General features: G+C 41.5%; 1 protein-coding gene across 7 annotated transcripts in view; it reads right to left on the reverse strand.

The window, feature by feature from the left end:
• Window positions 1-26,331, reverse strand: part of LOC144600621 (H(+)/Cl(-) exchange transporter 5-like) — a 71,904-nt gene that overhangs the window by 44,122 nt on the left and 1,451 nt on the right. For 4 of the 7 annotated variants that reach the window (XM_078412426.1, XM_078412428.1, XM_078412427.1 and 1 more), the window contains exon 2: window positions 11,237-11,311. The exons of 1 other annotated variant lie outside the window; for it this stretch is intronic. The gene's annotated coding sequence lies outside the window, so the exon portion shown is untranslated. Of the gene's footprint in view, window positions 1-11,234; window positions 11,312-24,733; window positions 24,756-26,331 lie in introns of those variants that run through there. 2 more of the 7 variants (XM_078412429.1, XM_078412431.1) reach the window with 2 other exon arrangements.

Below are 26,331 nucleotides of genomic sequence, written 5' to 3' on the forward strand. Positions count from 1 at the left end.
TCGACCCGAAATGTCACCCATTCCTTCTCTCCCGAGATGCTGCCTGACCCACTGAGCCAGCATTTTGTGTCTACCTTTGTCCAACCATGTGCCTATTAAAAACCTCCCTCATCTGTATCCACATGTAACTCTCAAGGCTTTGACCTGCCCCATCTCTTTTCCAACTGTCTTCCTCCCTCCCCCCCCTCACCACAATCAGTCTGAAGAAGGGCCCCAACCTGAAACATCACTTGTCCATGCCATCCAGAGATGTTGCCAGATCTGATGAGTTACTCCAGCACTTGTCCTTATGGTCTCTAATCAGTTTTGTCTCCTCATAATCTTGAATATTTCATGAAGATCATCTCTCCTTCGAAACTCGAAGCTTAGTTCTGAATTTACTCCATGTTTGGTCGAAAGACAACTTTGTCAAAGGAATTGACTGACTGAATCTTTTCGGCAAGGCTTTTAAGGTAATGTGTACCATCCTTAATTAATGCATACATTATTTTCATCTGAAACTGCTGTAACAAATCTGTAGTGTACCTATAATTTCAGTGGTAAAATCTGCAATAATCATTTTTACATTTGAAAATATAAACAGGAGAGCATAAAAATCATGACAGAATGGTTTAATAAAAGAGCTCCAAAGCGCGAGAACACAGAAAATGAATGATCTATTATTGAGGGAAAATAGATGCGCAAGATATCAGAGCTGAACAATCAAAATATGGGAAAGAGGCTGCAGAGACAGAAGCATCTCATGAGAGTAAAGATGTTAAAATCTTTCAATTGAAACTCAGAGTCACCACAACAGAAAGTCAAAGAGACCATGCTTAAGGGTAGGACAAAGGCATGAAAGATGCCACGCAATGCCTCCAAGGCTCACTACAATATGAGGCATCACATTAGGTTATGTAGACCCAAAAAATTCTGGGATCAGTCCTTTCAGCCTGACCGCGGGAGAAGATGACAGGGAAGAGTAAAAGACATTCTGGCCTTCCATCACAGTGAGGAGGGGACTGGAGGAGACTCACTGTGATGGATGTTTCTTTTTTTTGGTGTTAGTTTATGATTGTATGTGTTATTGCATTTTTATTGGTTATTCTTATTGGTCTTATTGTTGAACTGCGGTTAATTTTTCATTTCACTACACATTTATGTGTATGTGACAAATAAATGACTATTGACTATATATTGACTATTGATTGTTTAATGATTCGTGTGTTGGCAGAAAAATGGCAATAATCACTACAATTAGCCCAGATATTCCTAAACTGCGTAGACAGCAGGACTTTGCAGCAATATGTTTGAAAGAGTTTCAATTCAGAGGTTATGCTTAGCTGTGGTACTCTCCCGCATTAGAGCAGCAGCTGTAATTCAATGCAGTGCATATATTTAAAGAATGATTTCACTGGTTTTGAACCTGAATCAGCCTATTCTAGCACTCCGGGAAAGGGAAGCAAGTTGAGGTAAACAGAAACATATCTTTTCTTATGTCTTGGAAAATCGCTCAAACTAAAATAAGTGATGACTGCATTAAATGTTTTGGCACATTTTAAAATTAAGAACAGAACTTTTAATTCAATTTAAAATTAAAAATCTAAAATCCTACAGACCACAAATTTTCAGGATATCCTTTCAGATATGATGGTATCAAATTCTTTAACCACTCCTTTCTCATACCTAGAGTGGATCATTTTCTTCTGACGGCGCACATCAAAATCATACAATGAGTCACATCTATGAGACTTCAATACGCAGCAAAACTAAATCAGGTCAACTCCAAGAAATTTATAAAAGTTAAGAGGCAGCTGGAATAATCAAGTTTACTGTCCAGTTTTCCCATAGCCAGATTGTGTTTTCTATAAAACCTATATTATATTAAGAAATCCACTCCAGGTAAACATTTAAAACATGGATGTGCCTCTGGCAGAACTTTACGTTCCTGAAACAAAGTACATGCAGTGAAATACAATCATGTTGAAGAATAGTCGGTTTGGTTTCCAGTAACTAAAGTCCCAAAGCACTTTACAAGTAAACAAACCTTTCAAAATGTAATTACTTTGACATAATGGGGCATTTCTATTGTGTTACAAGGACATGGATCAATGTTTGTTATCGATTTTTCCTGCAAGATCAATCTTCCACTCTCTTTTATCTTGATAGTGTTCCAACCATTAATAATAGATTATTTACCTTGGAATATTTGGAATTTTAGTTACATTTATGCATAGACAGACAGCATTTTGCTTAGATTTAGTCATGGAATCAGAGGTATAGAGCACAAAAACAGGCACTTCAATCTGACTTGTCCATGCCAACCAAGTGCCTCGACGTGCCTCCTCTGGCAGCGTATTTCATATAACCACCATCTTCTGAGTGAAAAGGTTGCCATGCAGGTTCCTATTAAATCTTTTCCCTTAAACCTTTGTCCTCTGGTTCTTGATACCTCTAATCTGGTGAATAGACTGCATCCACTATCTATTCCTCTCATGATCTTATACGCATCTATAAGATCACCACTCAGACCTCATGCGTGCGGAGGAATAAAGTCCTAGCCTGCTCAACCTCCCCCTACAGCTCAGGCCCATGAGTGCTGGCAACATCCTTGTAAATCGTCTCTGTACTCGTTTCAGCTTATTGACATCCTTCCTGTAGCAAGGTGACCAAAACTGAACACAATACTCCAAATGCGCCCTCACCCATGTGTTGTACAACTATAACATAACATCCCAACTTCTTTGCTCAACACCCTGACTGATGATGGCCAATGTACTGAAAGTCTTCTTGACAACCCTATCTCCAAAGACGTACAGGAATGTAGGTTAATTGGCTGGGTAAATGTAAACATTGTCCCTAGTGGGTGTAGGATAGTGTTAATGTACGGGGATCGCTGGGCGGCACGGACTTGGTGGGCCGAAAAGGCCTGTTTCCGGCTGTATATATATGATATGATATATGATATCTGTGACGCCACTGTCGGGGAACTATGTACCTGCGCTCCTAGATCCCTCTGCTCTACAATACTTCCCATGGTCCTGCCATTAACTATGAAGGTCCTGCTCTGCTTTGACTTCCCAGAATGCAACATGCCACACTCATCTGCATTAAACTCCATTAGCCATTCCTCAGTGAACTTGGCCGGCTCATCAAGATCTTGATGTAATTTTTGATAACCATCTTCATTATCTATGATACCATCCACTTCAGTGTTAACTGCAAACTTATAAATCATGCCTTGTACATTCTCAGTAAATTCTCATCACGATCTGCAATGGCCTAGCACCAACCCTGAGGCACATCACTAGGTACAGGCCTCCACTCTGAACCATTCCCTCTGCTTCATTCCATAAAGCAAATTCTATATCCAGTTGGCGAGCTCTCCTTGGATCCCATGCAATGTGACCGTCCAGGGCAGCCTACCTTGAGGAACCTGAAAGGTCTCACTGAAGTTCAGAAAGCCAACCTCGACAGCTTTGCCCTTGTCATCCTTTTTCGTTACTTCTTTAAAAAGCACAGATTTATACGACACAATCTCCCACGCACAAAATCATGCTGACTATCCCTAATCAGTCTGTATGTCCAAATGCATTTCTCTTATGTGCGATTATAATGTACATTTGAACTGATAATGCAAATTCAGTGATGAGGTAGCTGAAAATAATTGGGCAAAACTCAGAATCTCCAAATCTGATACAGTACAGTGTAGCAAGAAAAGTCCACAGTGCTTGAGAAATGTCAACACTGTTGCAATCTTTATATGAAATGATCACAGCAAACAACAGCAAAAATCATCACATGTGGAGCTCCTGCAGTGCTATCCTGAGGCTGGATGACCAACAATCACGGTTATATTTATTTGCAATAAGATACGACTCCCACCTTTGGAGTGATTTATCCTTGGTCCCCATTGACAACCAACTTTTCAGAGCTCTTTGATGCCACACATGGTCAAGTTCTGCTTTGATCTCTAGGATGTGGTGAGGTCCAATCTTAGCAAAACCTCCAACTGTGTGCATGTTATTGTCTGTGCCATTTGGTATCATTTAAATAAAGCTGGACCAAAAGGATGAAAGCTATTTCTGAAACCCCAGCAATTGTCACAGATGGTACTTCTGAATGCATTCCCCGACAGTCTGGGAGGATAACCTCTTGTTGCACAAGTTCCTCAGGCTCTCCATATCTGGTACATTGTAACAAGAAATGCCAACATTGTAACAATCTTTAAGAAAGGAGTAAAGAGAGATATGAAATTATCACGGCAAAACAATAGGAAACCCCATCGCTTATGTCCTCTTAAATTGACTACTTTCTCTTCCCATGGAACTCCAACAAGAATCTCAGTTTAATATTCGACCAAATGACAGGGATATGATCTTCATTACTTGCCAAATATAAAAAAACACTTTTCAAAAGAGAAAAAAAATTCAATGACACGGGCTCAAACCTGGCCTTTAGTACAGTACAGGGGGCTGAATTCGCATGTTCTCCCTGTGAATGTGGGTTCCCATTCCCACATTCCCTCTAGAACAAGCATTCAACGCAGAATGTACAGATGGTTCTTTAATCTTCATGAGGGATAAAGGCAGAATGAGATAAGGAAAATTTACTTGAAAATTACAGAAATGTGCAATAGCTCAGAGTGCTGATAGTGGTCAATTTCAATTAATATTGAAGTGAGGGGTATACTATCTCAAATAAATTCGAGAAAGTTCCCTCGATCATTAACTTCCTGACCCAACTGGAAAGGAAGCATTGTTGCATTTGATTTTGTGGACTGAGGTGAACTAAATGGACCGCATATTAACGGGAGATAATATGGGGAGCAGTGATCATCAAATCATGAGTTAGATGTGGCCCTTGTGGCTAAAGGGATCAGGGGGTATGGAGAGAAGGCAGGCACGGGATACTGAGTTGGATGATCAGCCATGATCATATTGAATGGCGGTGCAGGCTCGAAGGGCTGAATGGCCTACTCGTGCACCTATTTTCTATGTTTCTATAACGTCGTGATTAATTACAGAGAAGGGAAAGGAGAAATAAGATTAAAAATGGTCGGCAAAACTGTACAAAACAACTATAACCTTTAAGGCGTATTCGTTTCAGGACAGGCTAGGTACTTTCCACATGGGGTGCAAAGGTAAGAAAATCAAAGCCGAAGGTCCCTGAATGATGATGGAAATGGAGCAGCCAATGAAGGAGGAAAAAAAGAAGTGCGAGTTGCCTATTGGATAAACAGCACCAATCAAAACCAGGTTGAATATAGCATCCTCATAAGAGACCAAAAAGGAATATATGAGCAAAATGAAAATGAGAAATGAATTGCAGCTAATGTAAAAAAGAAATCTAGATCTTCCACAAGAATGTAAATAATAAATGGGTAACGAGAGAGGTGTTTGGATCAATTACGGATAAAGGAAGTTATCTCGGCATAGAGACAGAAGGCATAGCAGCAATACTACATAATATTTTGTATTTCTTATTACATACAATGCCCTCCATAATGTTTGGGACAAAGCATCATCATTTATTTATTTGCCTCTGTATGTACCCCACAATTTGTGATTAGTAATAGAAAAAATCACATGTGGTTAAAGTGCACGTTGTCAGATTTTAATGAAGGTTATTTTAATACATTTTGGTTTCACCATGTAGAAATTACAGCTGTGCTTATACATAGTCCCCCCCATAGGAAAGATATTGTCAAGCTGCAAATGGTGCAGAGAAAATTTGTGAGGACGTTGCAAGAATCCTGAGCTAAAGGGGAGATTGAGCAGGCTAAGACTCTATTCCTTGGAGCACACGAGGATGAGGGGTGATCTTATAGAGGTGTATAAAATCAGTAGAGGAATAGATCGGGTACATGTACAGAATCTCTTGCCCAGAGGAGGGAAATTAGAATCAGAGGACATAGGTTTAAGGTGAGGGAGGGAAAGATTTAATAGAAATCACATGTGGTTAAACTTTTTCACACAAAAGGTGGTCGGTGTATGGAAGGAGCTGGCAGACGAGGTAGTTGAGGCAGGTACTATCACAATGTTTATGAAACATTGAGACAGCTACATGGATAGGACAGGTTTAGAGGGATATGGGCCAAACACAGGCAGGTGGGACTGGTGTAGATGGGACTTGTTGGCCGGTGTGGGCAGGTCGGGCCAATTTTCACGCTGTAATACTCTGTGACTACATGACAGATAGTTCAAGAACAGGGGACAAATATTAACACTTTTGACCAAAGATATAATAAGAAAACAAGGTAATGGTGACAGAAACAGAATTGATCAGTGCCTTCAAAAAAGAAATGAAAAATCTGAATAAATTACAAAGTTACAAGGAAAGAGTGTGACGTGATAGATCTATTAGAGTCAGCAGTTACTCCAAAGGCCAAATAGACTTCTGCTGTCTTTGTACAATTCTATGAAACCATTATGATCACGAAAATCTGGAAGTTCTCATATGCAGACTGCTGACCATTTCCATTTTTTAGGTCCAGCAATACATCCGCTCTGGCTGGACTTCTTGAGTATGAAAACTTCCACTATTCATCCTTGCTGTAATATTATTTGTAGAGTCTTGAAATCCTTCATGATTGTGGCTAATTTTTCTTCATATATATATATATATATTATATACATTTATGTCTACATTGTTACGAGTCCATTATTTGATGTTCTGTAATGTGATGGAGCCTTTCCTACTCCTAACATTAAATCATATAGAATGTGCAGGAAGGAACTGCAGATGATGGTTTAAATCGAAGATAAATCACATGGATTTTGTTTCTCTGTTAGTCATGTCATTTCTTACTGCGGGTATTGTTCTTTTCTAACCAATAGCTAATCCAATCAATCATTATTAGTTTACCTGTCTCTGACTACATCCTATCTTCCTGTCTCCGACTACATCATATCTTTGTCCCGCCCCCTCCCCTGACATCAGTCTGAAGGGTCTCGACCCGAAACGTTACCCATTCCTTCTCTCCTGAGATGCTGTTTGATGCGCTGTTACTCCAGCAATTTGTGTCTACCTTTGATTTAAACCAGCATCTGCAGTTTTTTTCCCTGCATTCTTCCTTCCATAATATTTACACACTAAAGCTTGTCGAACTGTATCTCATCTCCTATCGAGAAAAAAATCCAGCCTTTTCAACTTTGAATTAAACTATTTTGAATAACGTGTTTTTCTATGAGAAATAGATGAGAATAGGATTCTTAAAGAGAGGCAGTGAATACAAAAGCAAGTAACGTTGAACCAACGTAAAGCATTGGAAAGGTGTCAAGTGGGGTATATGTTCAATACAGCTTACTGCACTTTAGAAGAATGTGAAGGCACAAGTGTGCAGAAGAGATTTACTGAATGATTTCAGAAATGTTAGAATAGAGAAGTTACGATGTTTGTTCTGCTGGAATGTTATCCATCTATAATATTAACAGTTCTAGATTTAGGGTTATTACTGTTATGTGTACCGAGATATATTGAAAAGTTCTATCCCCATGGATGCTATCCAATCTGCTGAGTATTTTCAGCATTTTCCATTTGGTTTCAGCAACAGTCAGTACTTGAATTTCACATCTCTAACAACCTGTGCCTCTCTGTACTAGAGTAACTCAGCGGGTCAGGCAGCATTTGTGGAGGGAAAGGATAGGTGACGTTTCCGACTAGGGCCCTTCTTTGGATTTACTTTGATAACTTTCATAGTTCTGATGAAGAATCTTTGGAGCTCAAATGTCAGCTGCTGCACTATCTATAGACCTGCTGTGGTGTTTCCACCTATTTCACTTTCTATTCCAGGTTCCTTTTATGACTATTTCCTCACCTCTTGTAACGGTTCCCCATGCTATTAAAATGAACAAGCTACTGGAAGGTACAACAAATGTTGCTTATTCATACAGGAAAAGGCCCATCAAGTCAAGCCATATTAAAATACTAATGCAAAACATATTTTACTATTCAGCAAAAACCTCAGAGCTAAGTGTCTTTTAAACACATTAATCTGGAGTAAATGTCGCATCAACAGAATTTAAGGAGAGATTGCAGATAAAATTCAAATACAATTAAAATGCAAAGTGTTAATATCATATCCTGCATTGGTGTATTTAAATACTGTAATATCTAAAAGGGCAAGAGCTTTGAATCAGAAACATACGAAACAATCAGTAGGAGAGGAATTAGAATAAGCAATTATTCATTCAGATCTCTCCAGAAGTTGGTTCCTTACAGTTTATTTTTAACCAATGATTTGGCCAAAATTATTTCTCAATCTGCAATGTGCTTGCTCCATGTCCTTTGTTAGGCAATTGCTCACAAACAAACAAAGTAAAATAATGGTCATGAGACTGAACTACAACAGAACCAGTGAGTAATTGCTTGGATATTGCATTAGGCAGGCACATGACCCTCATTTGTGTACTCATTTCAAGAAAAGCTGAAAGAAATGCTCACGTCAGAGACAAAATGTTCCTTTGAAGTAATTATACTTTTAACAGAAAAGCTAACGAATATAGTAATCTACCAGTTCTAAAGCAACATGTTTCATTTACATTTCAACAATTTTTAAACAAATTAATCCTCAGAGGGAACAAAACCAAAATAAAAATGTCTATATACAAAAACTCAAGTTTGTTTGTTCCTGAACTACAGCCAAAATGGTACACAATAGCGCGACAATTTTAGGCCCACCTTACTCACCGTCGTCCCTTTGGTGCTAATGGAAGAGGTTTCATTGAAATCGGTGTTATATTTTTAAAGTTATTCACATTTTAAAGTTTAAATCTATCTCCTAAGGAGGGAGGGGGAGGATAACGAGATCTGGGTGTCCTCGTGCATCAGTCATTGAAAGGAAGCATGCAGGTACAGCAGGCAGTGAAGAAAGCCAATGGAGTTGTGAATCTGTGGAATTCTCTGCCTCAGAAGGCAGTGGAGGCCAATTCTCTGAATGCATTCAAGAGAGCTAGATAGAGCTCTTAAGGATAGCAGAGTCAGGGGGGAATGGGGAGAAGGCAGGAACGGGGTGCTGATTGAGAATGATCAGCCATGATCACATTGAATGGCGGTGCTTGCTCGAAGGGCCGAATGGCCTCCACCTGCACCTATTGTCTATTGAATGTTGGCCTTCATAACATGAGGAGTTGAGTATAGGAGCAAAGAGGTCCTTCTACAGTTATACAGGGCCCTAGTGGTACCGCACCTGGAGTACTGTGTGCAGCTTTGGTCTCCAAATTTGAGGAAGGATATTCTTGCTATTGAGGGCATGTAGCGTAGGTTTACTAGGTTAATTCCCGGAATGGCGGGACTGTCGTATGTTGAAAGACTGGAGCGACTATGCTTATATTCACTGGAATTTAGAAGGATGAGAGGGGATCTTATTGAAACGTATAAGATTATTAAGGGGTTGGACACGTTAGAGGCAGGAAACATGTTCCCAATGTTGGGAGAGTCCAGAACCAGGGGCCCCAGTTTAAGAATAAGGGGTAGGCCATTTAGAACGGAGATGCGGAAAAACTTTTTCAGTCAGAGTGTTGTAAATCTGTGGAATTCTCTGCCTCAGAAGGCAGTGGAGGCCAGTTCTCTGAATGCTTTCAAGAGAGAGCTAGATAGTGCTCTTAAGGATAGCGGAGTCAGGGGGTATGGGGAGAAGGCAGGAACGGGATACTGATTGAGAATGATCAGCCAAGGTCACATTGAATGGTGGTGCTGGCTCGAAGGGCCGAATGGCCTACTTCTGCACCTATTGTCTATAAGGGCGGTTGAGGGCGGTGGTGTGGGGGGGGGAGGGGAAGGGGGTGGAGGGAGGGGGGAGGGGAGGAGGGGGGAGGAGAGAGGGGGAGGGGAGAGGGGGGGGGGGGAAGACGGGAGGGGGAGGAGAGGGTGCTGCACCAATGCAGGAGAGGTTTGGGGCCAACAGGTCCACTTGGTCTAGTAATGTCTATTAACTGTGTTTTCAATAGCCGTAACAAATTGTTAAAACTTATTAGTAATTTAAAGTTGCTATAGTTAGTATATCTCAACAATATTCATTTCCCACTCATAGTAAAAAAACTCTTCTCAAAAGGGAAATGCAGACCGATAAAGAAATTAACCTTCACCTATTTAGATACTTGAAAATGAAGTATTTTTATACTGTGCAAAAACCAAAGTGCTGGAGGAACTCAACAGATCAGGCAGCGTCTACGGAGGGAATGGACAGACAGTTTGGGTTGGAACCTTTCTTCATACTGATTCATCGGTCCCGACCCGAAATGTCATCGAATCAGTCTGAAGAGACCCCATCATTGTGTGAACTCTCCCTCCACAGATTCAGCCTCACATGATGAGTTCCTCTTGCACTTTGTTTTTTGCTCATGATTCTAACATCTGCAGTTTCTTGTGTCTCCTTTTTAATGGGCTCTCTTTCAAACCTACTTTTTGTTACGCTATTCCCCACAAAAGAATCTATCAATTCCAAGAAAAAATGTAACTTTTTCAGGGATGTAGTAATGCATCTGTGGGGGGAAAAGGACTTGTGGTGTTTATGTCGTACTTATTCAGACCTGACTCAAAACATCGCCTGTCCATTCCTTCCACAGATGCTGCCTGACTTGCCAAGTTCCTCCATCTCTTTGCGCTTTGCTGAAGCTTCCAGCATCTGCAGTTCCTTTAGTCTTTGTAATTTGAGTTCATTGTTGCATATTATAGGGAAAAAATAAAGTTACTTAAAGCTAATTCACCCACTGGGATTATCATGGAAACTCATCTTGTGCCAAGTCTTTAACATTAACTTCATGCTTTTTCTCTTTCTCAATTTTAAGCAAAGAGCATGCACAGTAACATTTTGTTGACATAAAAATACTTGGTTACAATTTCAACAATACTTTGGACATAAAGTATTTTGTTTTACTTCTTCCAAGTGATCAATTATATGAAACCAAGCTGGAGTTCAAAATAACAGTGAAACATATACAATGTAAAATTCCAAAATCAGTTTGATGTATATTTTTCATTCAAATATGTACTAAAGTTCATATATTTATACTATAGCTATCAGTGAAAGAAAATAACTTGTATTTGCTTATCTCCTTCCATGATCACAGGACGGCCTGAACTATTTACTCGTACTGTTGGGGTACTGTTGTCAAGTGGGGAATTTCCATTTTCTGACCACGAACTTCCGCATTGCACCATTGCTCATGATCAAAAATACCAATGCAATGACTTACTTCTGAAAATTATTTAATTAGTTTTACACAAGGACAATTACTAACTTAGGTGTACTTACTACTTTGTTCGAGGAAACCTCTTCTTTTGCCTTTTCTATCCACGATGAATTACTTCCACATCTTTGTCACTGTTGCTGTAAAATTGCCAGGGACAATGATTCAGAAAATGTTCAATAAATATTTCTTCTCATTTTCTTCGGTAAATCCTTGAAAAAAACTTAATATACAGTTGTTGCCTTCCTCAAGCCACGTGATTAACATTATTCACTCAACATGTAGATGATTAATAAACTAATTTCTATAATTTTGGAAGTGCGGCATGCAACCTTGCAAGTACTCGCACTTCAAGCTTGTGTGCTAGACTGACATAAAAGTTAACCGTTTCATTTTCCGGTTTAGGATCACGTTAACACAGAGCGAGTTCACTATAGGATAATCTAATGATCTGCCAGTATTGTCACAACCCTGAAACAATAACATCACAATCTGCTCCTTTAACAGGGTGCTTGTCATTATTCAACAAATGAAGTAAGTGCCCAAACGTATAATGCTTCAGATACCAAGAAAGTGGGGGTAGGGAAATCTTACAATTTGCAAAGGAAATGGCATGTATGAGTGATTATAATAAAAAAATAAATTCTTGTTCCAAGAGTTAACAAGATCAAGCTTTGCTCTGTATATTTTGATCTCTGATCTACTGATTTCCCTCATACCCCAGGCATGTTATCATTGTAACCAACAGGCCCTTTGGTGCTCAAAGTCCACACTGAACATGATGCTAAGTTAAACTAATCTTCTCTGCCTGCAGGAGATCCATATCCCTCCATTCCCTGCACATCCATGTGCCTATCCAAACGTTTCTTATGTGACACTATTAAATCTGCCTCCATCACCACCCCTGGCAGCGTATTCCTGGCATCCACCATTCTCTATGTAATAAAACTTGTCCGACACAGCTCCTTTAAACTTCTCTCACCTTAAAGCTAAGTTCTCTCATCTTTTTCATTTCAACCTTGAGAAAAAGGTTCTGACTGTCTACCTGATCTATGCCTCTCAATTTTATATGCTTTTGGTCACCCCCCAGCCTGCGATGTTCCAGATAAAACAATCTGAGTTTGTCCACCATCTTCTTTCGCTAATACATTTTATTCCCTCCAAAATAAATATTCTATTCATAACATATACAACACAGGAGATTGCATTATCTTTATTTCCTTACCCAAGCATGTCCTTATGTTTGCTTACTATATTCATATTTTAACATGGCATCATTTTTTTTTCAGTCCCAGTCACTTTCCAGGCCCCAGCTCCTCAGTAGTGAGACCCAATACTGTAGCCTTTCCACATGCAGCCTTTACAATTGCTCAACTAAACATCATTGTGTCCCTTAGCACAGGACCTTGCATCTCAGAATATGACAGTTGTATTATTTATTTGCAGATAAATCATTGTGCTAGAAGTCAGGCAAAATGCATCTTTTACTGAATAGATGATGGTTTGGATGGTCACCTATCCAATCAGCTTAGACTGGGAGACCATAACAAAGTATTATAAATATACATATTAGATGTGCTGTCCAAATGGAGTTTGGAGAGGGAATCCATGATTGGATACAACTACTCTATAAGTTGTATCCAATTATGGCACAATCCAAATTCATGCATGGCAAATTGAAAGCTTCCCAATCACAACTGGAGTCAGCAAGGCTGCTTTCCTTACTCCATGTTGTTTGCGCATTGTAAAAGGGCAGTTACTGCATCTCTTGCTATTATAATGGAAAGCACTATAAGAACAAGAGTGGTTGCTAGATATGGAAGGTGGAACCAGTCACTGAGGGAACAGTTCCATTGCAATGCTGAAAATGAGTGAGGAAGGGAGGACTGCGCCCTGTTGTAATTATGGAGGATGATTCATTGAATATGGAGACTAATGAGCAAAGTGACAGGCACCTTATTCTTGGTCTGACTGGGAGAATAGTTGATAACAAAAGTGCAGGAAAAGGAGGGGGTCACAGTCAAGATCTTTTTACTTAGAGTTGAGGGAAAGCCACAGATATGATATACGAACATCTTAAAGACAACATTGTGGAAAGTAATTGTCAGGACAGATACAAAAGAGGTGGAGAAACTGGGAGAATAGATTGGACTACTTGCAGAAAACAGGATGGGATAAAAAAGTGTTGGGAGAATGCTATGAGAGTTAGTAGTCATTATGGTAGTTAATCTATCTTAAGATGGAGATAAGGATGTCAAGAAAGGAAAGGGAAGAGTCAAAAATGGACTATGAATGAGAGAGCAAGGTGGAAACTGCCTTGGAATGGCGGGACTGTCGTATGTTGAAAGGCTGGAGCGATTGGGCTTGTATACACTGGAATTTAGAAGGATGAGGGGGGATCTTATTGAAACATATAAGATAATTAGGGGATTGGACACATTAGAGGCAGGAAACATGTTCCCAATGTTGGGGGAGTCCAGAACAAGGGTCCACAGTTTATGAATAAGGGGTAGGCCATTTAGAACGGAGATGAGGAAGAACTTTTTCAGTCAGAGAGTGGTGAAGGTGTGGAATTCTCTGCCTCAGAAGGCAGTGGAGGCCAGTTCGTTGGATGCTTTCAAGAGAGAGCTGGATAGAGCTCTTAAGGATAGCGGAGTGAGGGGGTATGGGGAGAAGGCAGGAACGGGGTACTGATTGAGAGTGATCAGCCATGATCGCATTGAATGGCGGTGCTGGCTCGAAGGGCTGAATGGCCTACTCCTGCACCTATTGTCTATTGTCTATTGTCTAAAAGCAGTGAGATTATTGAGCATCAAACAAGTGCAGAAAGCAGCACCAATCCAGTCACCAATATAATGGAAAAATAAAGTTGAGCAGAAGGTTGGAATGGGTCTGAAGGTTGGAATGTTCCGTGTTCAAAGCAACAGGCATAACTAAGACACTTGCAAGTTCCCGTAGCATCTCCCTTAACTTGAAAAATTAAATGGAGTTGAAGGAGAGCTTATTCGAGCTGAGGACAAGTTCCACCTGGTGAACGAAGGAAATGAAAAGGGACTAATTCGACATAGTTCAAAAGATGAAGTAAAGGGCCCTGATTTGAAGCTATGTCGAGACTGTGTGTCTATTGTGAAGATGGTCACCTTTGTTTGTGGCGTCTGTACATCAAGCTATGCGTGGACCCTAAAAATGCAGAAAACACTGTACTAAATTATGGTTAACTTCCAGAAACCATTAACGAGATAGAAATTAATTGGCAATGGGGAACCATTTTTTTTAACTCGAGCATTGCGACAACATCTTGAAAGTTTATTCTTAATTATCCAAGACTAATTTAAAGGAAAACAACTAAAATCTGAGTCTGTTAGTAAAATAAAGCATCCTACCAATCCTAAAGCACTCCCTCCAATTTTACTGTGTGCTTGATAATTCTTTGCACCTGTTTGAATATTATACCAGTGATACTGAGTTAGAGTCAAAGAGTGATACAGTGTGGAAACAGGCCTGTCGTTCCAACTTGCCTATACCGGCCAACAATGTCCCAGCTACACTAGTTCCACTTGCCTGAGCTTGGTCCATATATCCTCCAAACCTGTCCTATCCATGTACCTGTCTAACTGTCTCTTAAACAATGGGATAGTCCCAGCCTCAACTACCTCCTCTGGCAGCTTGTTCCATACACCCTTTGTGTGAAAAGGTTACCACTCGGATTCCTATTAAATCTTTCACCTTGAACTTATGTCATCTGGTCCTCGATTCCCCTACTCTGGGCAAGAGACTCTGTGCATCTATCTGATCTATTCCTCTCATGATTTTGTACACCTCTATAAGATCCCCCCTCATCCTCCTACGCTCCATGGAATAGAGACACAGCCTACTCAACCTCTCCCAATAGCTCACACCCTCTAGTCCTGGAAACATCCTCGTAAATCTTCTCTGACCCCTTTCAAGCTTGACAATATCTTTCCTATAACATGGTACCCAGAACTGAACACAACAATATTCTAAATGAGGTCTCACTAACGTCGTATACAACTGCAACATGACCTCCCAACTTCTATACAACAGGACCCCACCACTGGCCATATCTTCCCATCCCCTCCCCTCTCAACGTTCCGCAGAGACCGTTCCCTCCGCAACTCCCTGGTCCACTCGTCCCTTCCTACCCAAACCACCCTAACCCCGGGCACTTTCCCTTGCAACCGCACGAGATGCAACACCTGTCCCTTTACCTCCCCCCTCAACTCCATCAAAGGACCCAAACATTCTTTCCAGGTGAGACAGAGGTTCACCTGCACCTCCTCCAACCTCATCTATTGCATCCGCTGCTCTAGATGTCAACTTATCTATATCGGCGAAACCAAGCGCAGGCTCGGCGATCGCTTCGCTGAACACCTGCGCTCGGTCCGCATTAACGCAACTGATCTCCCGGTGGCCCAGCACTTTAACTCCCCCTCCCATTCCCAGTCTGACCTCTCTGTCATGGGCCTCCTCCAGTGCCATGGTGAGGCCCGCCGGAAGTTGGAGGAGCAGCACCTCATATTTCGCCTGGGCAGTTTGCGGCCCGGTGGTATGAACGTCGACTTCTCCAACTTCAGATAGCTCCTCTGTCCCTCCCTTCCCCTCCTCCTTCCCAGATCTCCCTCTATCTTCCTGTCTCCACCTATATCCTTCCTTTGTCCCACCCCCGACATCAGTCTGAAGAAGGGTCTCGACCCGAAACGTCAACCATTCCTTCTCTCCCGAGATGCTGCCTGACCTGCTGAGTTACTCCAGCATTTTGTGAATAAATCGATTTGTACCAGCATCTGCAGTTATTTTCTTATACTTCTATACTCAATACTCTGACTGATGAAGGCCAAAGTGCCAAAAGCCTTTTTGACCACCTTATCATCCTGCGACTCGACCTTCAAGGAACCATGCACCTGTACTCCTAGATCCCTCTGCTCTGCAACATTAACCAGAGGCCTACCATTTACTGTGTAGGTTCTGCCCATGTTCGACGTCCCAAAATGCAACTCCTCACCTCAGTTATTTTTTAACAATGCAGGAAATGCAACTTTAAAGCTGGAAATTCAAGTTTATCAATGCACCTGATACAACTCCCCTTTCATGCATACCTTTCTATTTCCATTTTTATCTCAGCTTAGAAAGTCCCAGCCCTACTGAAATCTTACATACCAGCTCTTTAAACGTAACTAGGAAATCTAAAAATTTCCACTGGACAGGCTGTGTCATCAGATAAATACTTTCGAATAATGAGTCAGCCATTGTCAGTGTGGCTTCTGTGGGCCGAAGGGCCCGTTTCCATGCTGTATCTTTCAATCAAATCATGCGTGTGGAAATTGATTTTACGAGACGTAGTTATTTCAATATAGCTTTTGTGCATTTTTCTTCAGCCATGACAAGAAAATAGTCCTGTTAATAGTTCAGCAGTCACTGCTGCTTCATTCTGCCCAGCAGATTAAAATGCTCTCTCCAAAACTAACCAAAATGTAGAAGGACAGATCTGAAGAGATACAGTGAGAATTTTTTTTAAGTTTTAAAGATCTGCTACTATTTATTATAATAATGCAAAATATTTTGTTTCAATAAATTCTTACAGTTTCCAGAAGTTTAGTCTGTCTCATTTCCACCTTTGAAGATTATATGGATTATCCTTGTCCTTGGATAATAATTTTCTTCCTTATTGAAAAGAGCCCACTATGTACATTCCATATATTACTGTAATGCTCCATACGTAACATTAATAGCACAGTAGGTGAAGTCAGGATATACAACCGAGAGTGGGCAATGTAGATTGTGGTGTTCCGAGTTCTTCCACGCTCTTCCTTATTAGGACTTTGTGTCGGTGATTCAGTCATCAGTTCCATCATGGTTCTCCCAACACAGCAACCCGTCAGTCCCATCCCACCACACTTTATTTTCCCTGTAACTCTGCAATTTATTCTTTCTCACATGTGCACTAATTTGTTTGCACCTTACCCATCGTAACCCATTATGTGTCTTTTGAATATAGGACAAAACTGGTGGAAACCTATGCAATCGTGGGGAAAACATGCAACCCGCACAGCAGCGCTTAAGGTCAGGATCAAACTCGGATCTCTGGAATTATGAGGCAGTAGTGCTAACACGGTACCATAGAAAATGAAAAATATGCAAAACACTGGGGATATATTTCGATCTAGTTTATGCATTTCGATCTAGGATAACTGGTCACATATCCCAGTGTTTGCATCATTGATGTAGGTTATGGGCATTTTAAAACCAATTTAAAGTAAACAACACAAATTCATTTGTCGCAGGTGCATGTAACAATGATGCAACAAGTATTTAAATAGTAAACACTAAGGCTTGGCATTGCAAAGCATATTTTCAATGTGATGAGGATATTTTCAGAAATGGCAAACTGTTCAAATCGTTCCCACCATCAAACAAGCTAAAGCCTCCAGCTTAAAGTTTTACTCCTCACACTTTCCGCAGACAGAGTTCAATTGGGGAGGTTCTGAATCAATAATTGAACTGTTATCTACTTCTTATAATTCAAGTGTGCACCATACAAGAATATATTTTAAAAATATATGATCACACTACATTTCATTGAAATGCTGGTAAAAATGGCTAAAATAATTCTTGCATCTATTTTTATTTATTTAAATCTGTTAGCAATGGCAATAGGGTTGACCCATTTAAGAAGAGATAAATTTATTCTTCGCTGAGTGTTGTGACTAGGGAGGCTTTTGGTTGGAGAGGTTGCTTATGGCTTAAATCGACTCATCACACTTCCATTTGCCCAACGCCACAAAAGGTCAACAGCTTTTGCTGTCTCACTTGCTCTCCACTCTGTTCTGGACCATCTGAATAAGAGGTACATATATATCAGCTGCTGTTTGACCACAGTTTGGTATTCAACACATCATCCTCTCCAAACTTATTACCAAGTTCCTACTTCCCTTTGCAACTGGAACCTTTACTTCCTCATCAGCAGACGCCAATCACTGCAGATTGGTAACAACATCCCCTCACCATTAACACAAGAACATCTCAATGCTGCTGCTTTTCTCCCACTCTACTCCCTTTATATCCATGACTGTATGGCTAAGCTAACCCCAATGCCTGTCAGTCTGAAGCAGGTCTCGACCTGAAACGTCACCCATTCCTTCTCTCCAGAGATGCTGCCTGTCCTGCTGAGACTCCAGCTTTTTGTGTCTATCTCCAATGCCACCTCTATGTTCACTGACTATACTGATGTTGTTGGCTGAATCACGGGGGCGATGAACAGCGTACAGGAGTGAGATAGAGTAGTGCTGCAATATCAATCTCTCATCCAGAGTAATCTCTGGATTACTACCAGTGCCACGTGCTAGTCAGAGTAGGAATAGGAGGATATTTCAGATGAATAAGTGGCTTGAAAAATGGTGCAAGGGGGAGGGATTCAAATTTCTGGGACATTGGAACCAGTTCTGGGAGAGGTGGGACCAGTACAAACAGGACGGTCTGCACCTGAGCTGGAATGGAACCAATGTCCTTGGGGGAGTGTTTGCTAGTGCTGTCGAGGAGGATTTAAACTAATGTGGCAGGGGGATAGGAGCATGAGCAGAGAGGTGTAAAATGAGGGTAGAAGCAATAGGTAGCAAGGTGAAAAGTAAAAGTGGAAGGCAGACAAATCCAGGGCAAAAATCAAAAAGGGCCACTTCTCAACATAATTGTATAAGGGGTAAGAGAGTTGTAAAAACAAGCCTGAAGGCTTTGTGTCTCAATGCAAGGAGTATACGTAATAAGGTGGATGAATTAAATGTGGAGATAGTTATTAATGATTATGATACAGTTGGGATTACGGAGACATGGCTCCAGGGTGACCAAGGCTGGGAGCTCAACATCCAGGGATATTCTATATTCAGGCGGGATAGACAGAAAGGAAAAGGAGGTGGGGTAGAGTTGCTGGTTAGAGAGGAGATTAAAGCAGTGGAAAGGAAGGACATTAGCTTGGAGGATGTGGAATCGATATGGGTAGAGCTGCGAAACACTAAGGGGCAGAAAATGCTAGTGGGAGTTGTGTACAGGCCACCTAACAGCAGTAGTGAGGTTGGGGATGGCATCAAACAGGAAATTAGAAATGCGTGCACTAAAGGTGCAGCAGTTATAATGGGTGACTTCAATCTACATATAGATTGGGTGAACCAAATTGGCAGGGGTGCTGAGGAGGATTTCTTGGAATGTTTGCGAGATGGTTTTCTAAACCAACATGTCGAGGAACCAACGAGAGAGCAGGCCATTCTAGACTGGGTATTGAGTAATGAGGAAGGGTTAGTTAGCAGTCTTGTTGTGCGAGGCCCCTTGGGCAAGAGTGATCATAATATGGTGGAGTTCTTCATTAGGATGGAGAGTGACAAAGTCAATACAGAAACAAGTGTTCTGAACTTAAAGAAAGGTAACTTTGAGGGTATGAGGCGTGAATTGTCCAAGATAGACTGGCAATTGATGCTGAAAGGGTTGACGGTGGACATGCAATGGAAGGCATTTAAAGGTCGCATGGATGAACTACAGCAAGTGTTCATCCCAGTTTGGCAAAAGAACAAACCAGGAAAGGTAGTGCATCCGTGGCTAACAAGGGAAATCAAGGATAGTATTAAAACAAAAGATGAAGCATACAGATTAGCCAGAAAAAGTGGCATACCAGAGGACTGGGAGAAATTCAGAGTCCAGCAAAGGAGGACAAAGGGCTTAAATAGGAAAGGGAAAATAGATTATGAGGGAAAACTGGCAAGGAACATAAAAACTGACTGCAAAAGCTTTTATAGATATGTGAAGAGCAAAAGATTAGTTAAGACAAATGTAGGTCCCTTGCAGTCGGAAACAGGTGAATTGATTATAGGGAACAAGGAGATGGCAGGCCAATTGAACAACTACTTTGGTTCTGTCTTCACTAAGGAAGACATAAACAGTCTGCCGGAAATAGCGGGGGACCGGGGGTCTAATGAGATGGAGGAACTGAGGGAAATCCAGGTTAGTCGGGAAGTGGTGTTAGGTAAATTAAATGGATTAAAGGCAGATAAATCCCCAGGGCCAGATAGGCTGCATCCCAGAGTGCTTAAGGAAGTAGCCTCAGAAATAGTGGATGCATTAGTGATAATTTTTCAAAACTCTTTAGATTCTGGAGTAGTTCCTGAGGACTGGAGGGTAGCTAATGTAACCCCACTTTTTAAAAAGGGAGGGAGAGAGAAAACGGGGAATTATAGACCAGTTAGCCTAACATCGGTAGTGGGGAAAATGCTAGAGTCAGTTATTAAAGATGTGATAGCATCACATTTGGAAAGTGGTGAAATCATCGGACAAAGTCAGCATGGATTTATAAAAGGCAAATCATGTCTGACGAATCTTATAGAATTTTTCGAGGATGTAACTAGTAGAGTGGATAAGGGAGAACCAGTCGATGTGTTGTATTTGGACTTTCAGAAGGCCTTCGACAAGGTCCCACATAGGAGATTGGTGTACAAACTTAAAGCACACGGTATTGAGGGTTCAGTGTTGAGGTGGATAGAAAATTGGTTGGCGGACAGGAAGCAAAGAGTAGGAATAAATGGGTCCTTTTCGGAATGGCAGGCAGTGACTAGTGGGGTACCGCAAGGCTCGGTGCTGGGACCCCAGTTATTTACAGTGTATATTAATGATTTGGACGAGGGAATTGAATGCAACATCTCTAAGTTTGCGGATGACACGAAGCTGGGTGGCAGTGTTAGCTGCGAGGAGGATGCTAGGAAGCTGCAGAGTGACTTGGATAGATTAGGCGAGTGGGCAAATGCATGGCAGATGCAATATAATGTGGATAAATGTAAAGTTATCCACTTTGGCGGCAAGAACAGGAAAGCAGAGTATTACCTGAATGGTGACCGATTAGGAGAAGGGGAGATGCAACGTGACCTGGGTGTCATGGTGCACCAGTCATTGAAAGCAAGCGTGCAGGTGCAGCAGGCAGTGAAGCAAGCGAATGGTATGCTGGCATTCATAGCAAGAGGATTTGAGTTTAGGAGCAGGGAGGTTCTACTGCAGTTGTACAGGGCATTGGTGAGACCGCACCTGGAGTATTGTGTGCAGTTTTGGTCTCCTAATCTGAGGAAAGACGTTCTTGCCTTAGAGGGAGTACAGAGAAGGTTCACCAGATTGATCCCTGGGATGGCAGGACTTTCATATGAAGAAAGACTGGATAGACTAGGCTTGTACTCGCTGGAATTTAGAAGACTGAGGGGGGATCTTATAGAAACATATAAAATTCTTTAAGGGGTTGGGGAGGCTAGATGCGGGAAGATTGTTCCCGATGTTGGGGGAGTCCAGAACCAGGGGTCACAGTTTAAGGATAAGGGGGAAGTCTTTTAGGACCGAGATGAGAAAATATTTCTTCACACAGAGAGTGGTGAGGCTGTGGAATTCTCTGCCACAGAAGGTAGTTGAGGCCAGTTCATTGGCTATATTTAAGAGGGAGTTAGATGTGGCCCTTGTGGCTAAAGGGATCAGGGGTATGGAGAGAAGGCAGGTACAGGTTACTGAGCTGGATGATCAGCCATGATCATATTGAATCGCGGTGCAGGCTCGAAGGGCCGAATGGCCTACTCCTGCACCGATTTTCTATGTTTCTATGTTTCTATCAACAAAACCAAGTTACCAATTGTTGACTTCAGAAAGAGGAATTTGGGAGTACATGGGCCAGTTTTCATCTGTGGTAGTGGAGAGAGCTAGCAGCTTCAAATTCCAGGGTAGGGGTTAACATCTTGGATGACCCTATCCTGGACCCAGCACACAGATGTAAACATGAAGGTGGTGTGCCATGTCTCTATTTTATCAGCTGCAAGAGATTTGACATGACATCAAATGTTTACAAATGCCCCGTGGGTATCCTGACTGGTTGCATCATGGCCTGGTACGACAATTCCAACACACAGGAATGCAAGAGGCCGCAGAGAATGAAGGACTAAGCCTGGCCCATCACCACCAAAGCATCCACACGAGGAAATGTTTCAAGCCAGCTGCATCTATCGTCAAGGGACCGCACCATCCAGGCCAAGCTCTCTTCACAATGCTATTTTCAGGCAATAGATACAGAACCCTGCAGTCCCACTCCACCAAGTACAGGAACATCTACTTTCCTATAACTGTCAGGTTCTTGAAATAACCTGCACAAACCTCATCCTACCTCAGCTGTTGACCACCATGGACTTGTTTTCCAATTGTGTTTTTTTTTTTACACTGGTTTTTTCTTTTCAGTCTTGTACAATTTATATACAATATACATTCTGTGCGCTATCAACATCCATGTGCCTGCAATGCTGCTGCTTGCAAGATTTGCATTGTATGTGTACCTCACTGTACTTGTGCATATGACAATAATCTCAACTGACTGGACTTGACCTGGTTCCAAATTCCATTATACAGAACATGGTTATAAATCATGACAAAACTGCATCATAGTTTGGAAGTTAGTATTTCATGATTTTTATCCTTAGGTTACCAGTCGGTTTATGAGATTCCACAATCCCTGCAGTTTTGTACGAACAAGAGCTTTACATGATGCCCATGGACACTAACTTTCTGGAATGCTCAGGAGAGAGATGCATACTAAATGTCTCCTTTCCAGCTCTTGAATAGACAAAGAACACTACCATTTTCAGAGGGTAAAAGTATTATACCCAAGAATTTTGAAAGCAGCTATTCGCTAAGGAACTATTTCCTTACAAAAGGGCACAAGGACTTGTTTAAAAGGGAAACGACCAATGTTCATCTAGTTATTTCTTCTATTTACGAAGCACACAGTACACATATAATAGAGCTATTGACAAATCACAGCAATCCGTCAACCACAGAAGACCGTAGAATGACTGGAAAAAAACCTCCATTGGTTGAAAGCTTTGAGAACTTTGACAGCCCCTACCAATTATGCAAATCTCAGTTTTGCAATAGCATCAAATAGTTCATATTGGCAAGGACCTAACAGTGTTGAAACTGAACCTTTCAACTCTACATGCAGTTGGGTTGGAAAGACAGGGGCTGATTAGAGATAGTCAGCGTGGTTTTGTACGTGGATATCAAGTCTCACAAATTTTACCCATGGTATTGGGGGTAGGGTACTGACATGGATAGAAAATTGGTTGACAGACAGAAAGCAAAGAGTGGGGATAAATGGGGCCCTTTCGGAATGGCAGGCAGTGACCAGTGGGGTACCGCAAGGTTCGGTGCTGGGACCCCAGCTATTTACAATATACATTAATGACTTAGACGAAGGGATTAAAAGTACCATTAGCAAATTTGCAGATGATACTAAGCTGGGGGGTAGTGTGAATTGTGAGGAAGATGCAATAAGGCTGCAGGGTGACTTGGACAGGTTGTGTGAGTGGGCGGATACATGGCAGATGCAGTTTAATGTAGATAAGTGTGAGGTTATTCACTTTGGAAGTAAGAATAGAAAGGTAGATTATTATCTGAATGGTGTCAAGTTAGGAGGAGGGGGAGTTCAACGAGATCTGGGTGTCCTAGTGCATCAGTCAATGAAAGGAAGCATGCAGGTACAGCAGGCTGTAAAGAAAGCCAATGGAATGTTGGCCTTCCTAACAAGAGGAGTTGAGTATAGGAGCAAAGAGGTCCTTCTGCAGTTGTACCGGGCCCTGGTGAGACCGCACCTGGAGTACTGTGTGCAGTTTTGGTCTCCAAATTTGAGGAAGGATATTCTTGCTATGGAGGGCGTGCAGCGTAGGTTCACTAGGTTAATTCCCGGAATGGCGGGACTGTTGTATGTTGAAAGGCTGGAGCGATTGGGCTTGTATACACTGGAATTTAGAAGGATGAGGGGGGATCTTATTGAAACATATAAGATAATTAGGGAATTGGACACATTAGAGGCAGGAAACATGTTCCCAATGTTGGGGGAGTCCAGAACAAGGGGCCACAGTTTAAGAATAAGGGGTAGGCCATTTAGAACGGAGATGAGGAAGAACTTTTTCAGTCAGAGAGTGGTGAAGGTGTGGAATTCTCTGCCTCAGAAGGCAGTGGAGGCCAGTTGGTTGGATGCTTTCAAGAGAGAGCTGGATAGAGCTCTTAAGGATAGCGGAGTGAGGGGGTATGGGGAGAAGGCAGGAACGGGGTACTGATTGAGAGTGATCAGCCATGATCGCATTGAATGGCGGTGCTGGCTCGAAGGGCTGAATGGCCTACTCCTGCACCTATTGTCTATTGTCTATTGTCTTAAGTAATATAAAAGGTTGACAAGGGCAAAGCCATATATAGATTCCAGCAAAGCCTTTGCTAAGGTTCCACATGGTACGCTGCTTTGGAAGTTTAAATCGCATGAAATCGAGGGAGAGCTAGCTAATTGGATACAGAATTGGCCTCATGGAAGGAAGCAAATGGTGATCGCAGAAGATTGTTTTACAGACTGAAGGTCTGTGACTTGTAGAAACAAGGAACTGCAGATTCTGGTTTACCAAAGAAATACACAAAATGCTGGAGTAACTCAGTGGGCCAGACAACAACCCTGGAGAACACGAATAGGTGATGTTTCGGGTGGGGACCCATCTTACGATTAGTGGTGTGCCCCAGGGATCAGTGGTGGGCCCATTGCTGTTTGTCATCCATATCAATGATCTAGGTGAGAATTTTCAGTGCATGATTAATACATTTGCACAGAGCACTAAAATAGGTGGTATTGCAAACAATGTAAAATGGTTATTAAGAATTACAACACAACCTTGATCAGCTGGGGAAGTGGGCCGTAGGATGAATAATGGAGTTCAATTCAGTTAAGTGTGATGCCTTGCATTTAGGAAGTCAAATCCTAGGCAGGTATCACTGTGAATGGGAGGGCTCTGGGGAATGTTTTATCGCAGAGCGAGCTAGGAGTACAAATACATATTTCCTTGAAAGTGGTGCCACAGGCTGGTACTGTTGTGAAAAGACTTTGGTACATTGATTTTCATCAATTAGAGAATTGAGTATAGAATTGAGTATAGAATTGAGTATAGAAGCTTGCAGCCCAGTGGTATGAACATCGACTTCTCCAACTTTAGATAGTTCCCCTCCTCCTTCCCAGATCTCCCTCTATCTTCCTGTCTCCACCTATATCCTTCCTTTGTCCCACCCCCGACATCAGTCTGAAGAAGGGTCTCAACCCGAAACGTCACCCACTCCTTCTCTCCCGAGATGCTGCCTGACCTGCTGAGTTACTCCAGCATTTTGTGAATAAATACCTTCGATTTGTACCAGCATCTGCAGTTATTTTCTTATAGAAGTTGGGACATTGCATCGCAGTTGGACAAGACATTAGTGAGGCCGCACTTGGAGTATTGTGTTCAGTATTGTTTACCTTGCCCTAGGAAAGGTGCTTTAAGCCGGAAATGATAGAGAAGATTTACGAGGCTGTTGCCAGGATTCGAGGATCTTAGCTATAGGGAGAGGTGGGGTAGGCTAGCACTTTATTCCTTGGAGCACAGGAGGCCGAGGGGTGATCTTATACAGGTATATAAAATCATGAGGGAAATAGATCTTTTTTCCCAAGTTAGGGGATCAAGAACTAGAAGATATTGGTGTAAGACAAGGGGAAAGATTTACGAGGAATCTGAGGGTTCATTTTTTTTCTCCACACAGGTGTTGGTGGGTATATGGAGCAGGTGCCAGAGGTAGTAATTGAAACAGGTACAATAACAACATTTAAAATACATGTGAACAGATACATGGATAGAAAGGGTGCAAGATGTTCCTCATTCAGGCCAAAGGAAGATTTGCATCACACCACTTTCGAATGAATTAAATTGATATAGCAGAGAAACATAACCTTGGCCTACAAGTGGAATTGTTCCTTTTTCCTGTTTAAGTGGCTTCCCTTTAAATACTTTTACACTGTTTGTCTCAACTAATCCTTGTAATGTAATCATATTCTACCATTCTCTGGATAAAAAATATTTTAAAACAGAATTTATTGCAGATTTAAATTTACACATCTGAATTTGAAATGTTTCTCTTTGTCCACCCAACCAATCCTTCTTATAATTCAAATTGTTTTATATATATTTATAGAGGTGAGTTTACTGTTTAAGTTAATTAATATATACTTTATATAATCACCAATTATACGTTGGTGAGGTAAAACTACCAAGGAAAGAAAATAATTGTTCTAATTTTT

The sequence above is a fragment of the Rhinoraja longicauda genome, chromosome 15 (genome assembly GCF_053455715.1).
Source record: "Rhinoraja longicauda isolate Sanriku21f chromosome 15, sRhiLon1.1, whole genome shotgun sequence".
NCBI lineage: Eukaryota > Metazoa > Chordata > Chondrichthyes > Rajiformes > Arhynchobatidae > Rhinoraja > Rhinoraja longicauda.